Consider the following 5986-nt stretch of genomic DNA (forward strand, 5'->3'; position numbering starts at 1 on the left):
ATCCACGTTTTTATTTGTCGCTTTTCATAAAATATATTGATCTTGCTAATGGAAAATACTCACTGTACACTTATTTGCAACGCATTTTGCACATAACAAACATTTCTGCTGACCCGTGGTTAGGTTCGATGAAGTAATGAGATATAGTGTTTTCACTTCATCTAGCGGACTACTGCTTCCGTAGCTACAATCCCGTGTACAAGTCGCACAGACTCAGTCACTACCAAGGGGTATAAATGTGTTCCCAAACATATGCGGCGCGATTCTATCGTTTGGCGACTGCAACTTTGTCTATAGTTTAGAAGCGTAAAAAGAACATCGCCTGCAGCGACTGAACGATAGAACTGTTGCAGATTTTCCTATATCTTTCTTGTTTTGCCTTTCTCGTATTTTTTAAATTATTTTCCATGGAAATGATCGTTCTTCGAACGGCAGAACAATTTAGTTAGAACTGAAAGCAATAAAACATAATTGGTCAGCATTGTACAAAACAAGAAGTTTTATTCATCCTACTTTTGGGAACAAACTCTAACAGAAATATTTTAGTCGGGAGATAATGTAATCCGACCATCCGAAAAGGTGTTATGTTCTTGCACATAGTATAGATATTAATTCATGGCTGCTGAAATGAGAACCTGATTATGTTGAATATTAGCAAGAAATGAGCTCATAAGGTAAGCATTCATTACCTTTTTGAATATCAGGACTCGTTTGTTCAAGCAACGAATCTCTTGTTGAAAATAACCACTAATTAAGGTAGAAACAACCAACGATTTGAACTCCGTGATGCAATGATCCATGCCTCAACAAGCTTCCATTTTTGTAGCTTGTTTTCGTTTGAAGAAAAACAACCTACGAAAATGTTGCTATGGCAGCAGTGCTAAAATTATTTCTAAGGGTCGCATCAATAGATTACGTACTGAAGCGACGCTTTCATGTCTGGGTACCGAAGACCGTTTATAGCACGCGAAACTGGAACCACGAAAAATTCACCAGTTTTATATTGATTGTTGATATTACTCCAAACCATAATCCTCCCAAGCAGCACGCGAAAAATACTACAAATCTCTGCTTGTTCCTAATAGATTGCATTAAAAACTTTGGAAATACACCAAGTCACACTAAAGCTACTTACCAGTTTCAGAAACACACAATGTTCCATTTCAGTTTAAGTGAGGTTGCACTATGTCACGCATCTGACTTCTTAGGTGCCCGCTGGACTAAACGTGACGCGCGATGCGACGCGACTCACGAAAACGAATAACAATTATTATCAACTAGCTTAATGTACCCGGCCTTGCTCGGAATTGCCTGTTTGATTCACACAATCGGAAAATGAATAAACCAATTGGTCAACAGGATAATTGTGTTTTCATATTGATACTTCATCGTTTGATTAAAATAAGGCAGAAATCATATGGAAACATTTACTGATTTTGAAGAAGGGGGCAAACCCATAATCGCCTTATTCTGGGCGAACGTCTATTTCTAAAGAAGGAAAAACATCCACCTATGCCTTATTCCGGGCAAACGTCTATTTTTAAAGAAGGGATCATATTCACCATCCAGAAGGAAACACATTAATAATTGCTTTTCACTGGGCAAACCATGATTTCGATAAAGGGCTGAATTGATCGATAACTAAACAATACAATAATGGGTTCAGAAGTTATGCTGGTAGAGGTGAGCCAGCCTAGGGCTGCAAGCCTCTTTAATAAAGAAAAAAAAAAAAGTTTTGCTGGAGCATACACACAAACATACCAACATTGAGTTTTATATATAGTTAGCTAATAGCTATATGTATCCGGCTTTGCTAGGGACTGAAAAGTAAATTATACAATTAAAATGTCCGATGCTGTAGCACGAAACCCACAGAGGTAGATCCACCACTCATAGAATTGTACCTTTGTATCAATATATTGTTATATATTTGTTTGGCCCTTCTACTTTTTCAACAAATATCTTTCAAAAATAGAGAATATGTGTACCAAATATGGTTGGAATTTATCCTGGGGGTTGGGAGTTACACTGAATTGCTCATTTTTTAAAGACAACCCCTTCCCCCATAACTTCACCCTTTCCCCAATGACCCTCCTACCTCCTTTGTTATCTTCTCCTTAGGATAGAAAATGTGTGCACCAAATTTGGTTTAAATCGGTAGGGATTAGGAGTTACACTGAATTTCTCGTTTTCTCTAGACAACCCTTCCCCCTTACCCTCCCCTTTTCACACTTCGTTATCTTTTCTTTGGGATAGAGAATGTGTGTACCAAATTTGGTTGAAATCGGTCCATGGGTTCAAAATTTACTCTGGATTACCCGTTTCCTGAACAATACCCCTCCCTCCAGACCCCTTCCTTCTTTCACAAATTACACTCTCATATGATTGTCTCCTTATAGTGAATATGTATACAAAATTTGATTAAAAGTCCTGAGAAATGAAAGTTACACAGAATTTCAAGAGGCTCGGAAGCCTCCTTTCAAGAGGCTCGGAATCAGTCGACAATTGTCTCTCGCGCGTGATAGACGTTTCCCCGCACAGTTAACGTAGTTAACCTACCAAATTTCGTGTATCTTGTGACGGAAATACAGTGTCATTCAGCGAAATATGTCGCACAGGAAGAACACCATTGTTGTGAACTTCAGTGTCCTCCCGAGAAGCCCTTCTTTGGCCCAGGTAAAGCAGTTCCTTGAGGAATCTCTCAAACTCAACATGGCTGATGTGAAAAGCATCCAACTGCACAACCTCAATGACTGCGTGTTTGTTGAAATGAACAGCGCAGGCGTAGCCGCACGACTACAGACGGAACATCACCTCAAACACTCATTTCATCGTCTCGGCGTATTCTACCATATTCAAGTATACGTCAATGGTCCCACCACTACATTGAGGATTCATGATCTACCTCCGAGTATGCCGAATGAAACCATATCTGACTGCCTGAACCAATATGGTAAAGTTATCTCCGTACAGAACTAGACATGAAAGAACTTTTTTCCGGGAGTACCAAATGGTGTAAGAGTGGTGCGAATGATGCTTGAAAAAGCAATACCATCTCGTATCGTTATCGATGACGAGCCCACGCTTGTAACTGGACAAAAACAAAACCAATCTCAAACGAGTCCTCCAGCAGCGGCGGTTTCAAATTTTTCAACGTCATCCAACAAACAACACAATAGCGACTCTTCACAGATGCAAGCCGACGCAAGCGAAAGCGAAGACGACGACTATGAGGACGACGATAAAAACAACAACGACAGTGAAGGTGAGGGTGACGAACCAATTGATAACGGCAAGAAGTCCGGTACTGTAGCCGGCGGTACCTTTCAAGAGGCTCAGGAAGCCTCCTTTCAAGAGGCTCAGGAAGCCTCCTTTCAAGAGGCTCAGAAGCCTCCTTTCAAGAGGCTCAGAAGCCTCCTTTCAAGAGGCTCAGAAGCCTCCTTTCAAGAGGCTCAGAGCCTTCTTTCAAGAGGCTCAGAAGCCTCCTTTCAGAGGCTCAGAAGCCTCCTTTCAAGAGGCTCAGAAGCCTCCTTTCAAGAGGCTCAGAAGCCTCCTTTCAAGAGGCTCAGAAGCCTCCTTTCAAGAGGCTCAGGAAGCCTCCTTTCAAGAAGGCTCAGAAGCCTCCTTTCAAGAGGCTCAGAAGCCTCCTTTCAAGAGAGCTCGGAAGCCTCCTTTCAAGAGGCTCAGAAGCCTCCTTTCAAGAGGCTCAGAGCCTCCTTTCAAGAGGCTCAGAAGCCTCCTTTCAAGAGCTCAGAAGCCTCCTTTCAAGAGGCTCAGAAGCCTCCTTTCAAGAGGCTCAGAAGCCTCCTTTCAAGAGGCTCAGAAGCCTCCTTTCAAGAGGCTCAGAAGCCTCCTTTCAAGAGGCTCAAGCCTCTTTTCAAAGAGCTCAGAATCCTCCTTTCAAGAGGCTCGGAAGCCTCCTTTCAAGAGGCTCAGAAGCCTCCTTTCAAGAGCTCAGAAGCCTCCTTTCAAGAGGCTCAGAAGCCTCCTTTCAAGAGCTCAGAAGCCTCCTTTCAAGAGGCTCAGAAGCCTCCTTTCAAGAGGCTCAGGAAGCCTCCTTTCAAGAGAGCTCAGATGCCTTCTTTCAAGAGGCTCAGAAGCCTCCTTTCAAGAGGCTCAGAAGCCTCCTTTCAAGAGGCTCAAGCCTCCTTTCAAGAGAGCTCAAGCCTCCTTTCAAAACCTCAGAGCCTCCTTTCAAGAGAGGCTCAGGAAGCCTCCTTTCAAGAGGCTCAGGCCTCCTTTCAAGAGGCTCAGAAGCCTCCTTTCAAGAGGATCAGGAAGCCTCCTTTCAAGAGGCTCCAGAAGCCTCCTTTCAAGAGGCTCAGAGCCTCCTTTCAAGAGGCTCAGGAAGCCTCCTTTCAAGAGGCTCAGAAGCCTCCTTTCAAGAGGCTCAGAAGTCTCCTTTCAAGAGGCTCAGAAGCCTCCTTTCAAGAGACTCAGGAAGCCTCCTTTCAAGAGGCTCCAGAGCCTCCTTTCAAGAGGCTCAGGAAGCCTCCTTTCAAGAGGCTCAGAGCCTCCCTTTCAAGAGGCTCAGGAAGCCTCCTTTCAAGAGGCTCAGGCCTCCTTTCAAGAGCTCAGGAGCCTCCTTTCAAGAGGCTCAGAAGCCTCCTTTCAAGAGGCTCAGAGCCTCCTTTCAAGAGGCTCAGAAGCCTCCTTTCAAGAGGCTCAAGCCTCCCTTTCAAGAGGCTCAGAAGCCTCCTTTCAAGAGGCTCAGGAAGCCTCCTTTCAAGAGGCTCAGAAGCCTCCTTTCAAGAGGCTCAGAAGCCTCCTTTCAAGAGGCTCAGAGCCTCCTTTCAAGAGGCTCAGAGCCTCCTTTCAAGAGCTCAGAAGCCTCCTTTCAAGAGGCTCAGAGCCTCCTTTCAAGAGGCACAGGCCTCCTTTCAAGAGGCTCAGAGCCTCCTTTCAAGAGAGCTCAGAAGCCTCCTTTCAAGAGGCTCAGAAGCCTCCTTTCAAGAGGCTCAGAGCCTCCTTTCAAGAGGCTCAGAAGCCTCCTTTCAAGAGGCTCAGAGCCTCCTTTCAAGAGGCTCAGAAGCCTCCTTTCAAGAGGCTCAGAAGCCTCCTTTCAAGAGGCTCAGGAAGCCTCCTTTCAAGAGCTCAGGCCTCCTTTCAAGAGGCTCAGAAGCCTCCTTTCAAGAGGCTCAGAAGCCTCCTTTCAAGAGAGCTCAGGAAGCCTCCTTTCAAGAGCTCCAGGAAGCCTCCTTTCAAGAGGCTCAGAAGCCTCCTTTCAAGAGGCTCAGGCCTCCTTTCAAGAGCTCAGAAGCCTCCTTTCAAGAGGCTCAGAAGCCTCCTTTCAAGAGCTCAGAAGCCTCCTTTCAAGAGGCTCAGGAAGCCTCCTTTCAAGAGCTCAGAGCCTCCTTTCAAGAGGCTCAGAAGCCTCCTTTCAAGAGAGCTCAGAGCCTCCTTTCAAGAGGCTCAGGCCTCCTTTCAAGAGGCTCAGAAGCCTCCTTTCAAAGAGCTCAGGAAGCCTCCTTTCCAAGAGGCTCAGGCCTCCCTTTCAAGAGGCTCAGAAGCCTCCTTTCAAGAGCTCAGGAAGCCTCCTTTCAAGAGGCTCAGGCCTCCTTTCAAGAGCTCAGAAGCCTCCTTTCAAGAGGCTCAGAAGCCTCCTTTCAAGAGAGCTCAGAAGCCTCCTTTCAAGAGGCTCAGCCTCCTTTCAAGAGGCTCAGAAGCCTCCTTTCAAGAGGCTCAGAGCCTCCTTTCAAGAGGCTCAGAAGCCTCCTTTCAAGAGGCTCAGAAGCCTCCTTTCAAGAAACTCAGAAGCCTCCTTTCAAGAAGGCTCAGAGCCTCCTTTCAAGAGGCTCGGAAGCCTCCTTTCAAGAGGCTCAGAAGCCTCCTTTCAAGAGGCTCAGAAGCCTCCCTTTCAAGAGGCTCAGAAGCCTCCTTTCAAGAGCTCAGAAGCCTCCTTTCAAGAGGCTCAGAAGCCTCCTTTCAAGAGGCTCAGGAAGCCTCCTTTCAAGAGGCTCAGAGCCTCCTTTCAAGAGGCTCAGAA

At 45.6% G+C, this 5986-nt stretch overlaps 1 long non-coding RNA gene across 1 annotated transcript; it reads right to left on the minus strand.

Annotated features, from left to right (window-relative positions):
• Nucleotides 1-339: 339 nt before the first annotated feature.
• On the minus strand, nucleotides 340-808 carry LOC134203851 (uncharacterized). The gene is made up of 3 exons (XR_009977721.1): nucleotides 690-808; nucleotides 514-622; nucleotides 340-451 (listed from the first exon to the last, which is right to left on the minus strand). It is a non-coding gene; the product is annotated as an uncharacterized LOC134203851 (long non-coding RNA).
• Nucleotides 809-5986: the final 5178 nt, after the last annotated feature.

This window comes from Armigeres subalbatus, unplaced genomic scaffold, assembly GCF_024139115.2.
Source record: "Armigeres subalbatus isolate Guangzhou_Male unplaced genomic scaffold, GZ_Asu_2 Contig257, whole genome shotgun sequence".
In the NCBI taxonomy this organism is placed as follows: Eukaryota; Metazoa; Arthropoda; class Insecta; order Diptera; family Culicidae; genus Armigeres; species Armigeres subalbatus.